Source organism: Galeopterus variegatus, unplaced genomic scaffold, assembly GCF_000696425.1.
Source record: "Galeopterus variegatus unplaced genomic scaffold, G_variegatus-3.0.2 Scaffold1573, whole genome shotgun sequence".
Lineage (NCBI taxonomy): Eukaryota > Metazoa > Chordata > Mammalia > Dermoptera > Cynocephalidae > Galeopterus > Galeopterus variegatus.
In genome coordinates this window covers 35,756-37,057 of record NW_007727684.1, presented here as the reverse complement: position 1 = coordinate 37,057, position 1,302 = coordinate 35,756, and positions in this window count along the sequence as shown.

Here is a 1,302-nt window from a genome sequence, read left to right as displayed (position 1 = left end):
CCCGGCCCGGGGCCCCGCGGACGGAGTTAGCGGCGAGGGTCCTCGTGTTCTCCGTCCCCACTCAGCCCCTTCCCGGACGCAGAGAGGGCGCGAAATTGGGGCTAGGGGCGGGTTTGGGGACAGGCGCCGGAGTCGAGGATCAGCCCGGGCGACTCGAGTTGCAGCTGGAATTTGAATTTAGGCCGTTTGGAAGGAGGACGCGGAATCCGAGTGTGGACAGCGGGAAGATTCGAATCTTGGATTCGAAGGTGCAATCTGCAAACTGAACGTAGAAATCCAATGGAAATCATGTGGAACCGAAGGCAACTTTTTTCTCCGCCCTAAACTCATGTAAACAGACTCAGAGTTACATGAACCGCAGGCGGCGGGGAAACGGGTCCAGAGAGGGGCAGGGTCTACCCACCGCCCTCTCCCAGGCCTTGTCCCCGGTGGGTTGTGGCCGAGCAGCCCCAGACGCCCCCCGCTGCGAAAACTCTTGTGGGGCGCCGTCGCCCCCGGGCGGGAATCTCGGGAGTTGCAGGTTCAAGTCTGGCGATTCCGTTCCCCGGGGCAGAAACTGAGTCACGTCCTCCTACCCCGTAAGCCTCCTAGAAACGCTCTCTGCCCTTGGATTCAGAGACACATTTCCATGATCCTTCTCAATATTGCTGGTGCCTCAGTTCCCTCATCTGTCAAAGGAGCTAATAATACCTAAGGGGAGGGTTACTGGGAGGCCTTAGTCCATAGTAAGTGTGCAATCTATTTTTAGTTGATAGCCATATTTATTATTTATAGTCTCCCTTCCTGTGCCCGTGTGGCTGCCCTGCCCCATCACTTGCTTTACAGAACTGTGTTTTATCTCCTCCACAGCACCTATGGCTGTCTGCAACTCTTATTTGTGTGTTTCCTTCTTTATACCCTGTCTTCCCCATGAGAAAGTTGGCTCCATAGGGCAGGGACCTGGTCTGATTTGCTCACAGCTGTGTCCCCAGTGCCTACTACAGGCACATAGTAGGTGTGTCAAGACCGGGTACTGTGGTCTTATTGAATCTTTACAACCACAGCAATTACAGATGGAGAAACTGAGCTCACAGTGATAAAAATCACTTGCCGTAGGGCCCGGCTTCTGTTGTTCATTCATTCACACAGTACATGGTGTGGTAGTCCCTTCTGGGTGCCAGGTCTTGTACAGGGGCACTGTGATGCAGTGGCAGCCACAACAGCTCCAGCCCCTGCCTGCCCAAGACTTGGTCAAGGGCTATTTATTTATCTGACAAACCCTGATATATTCTCTACTGTGTATCAAGTACAGTTCTTAGCACT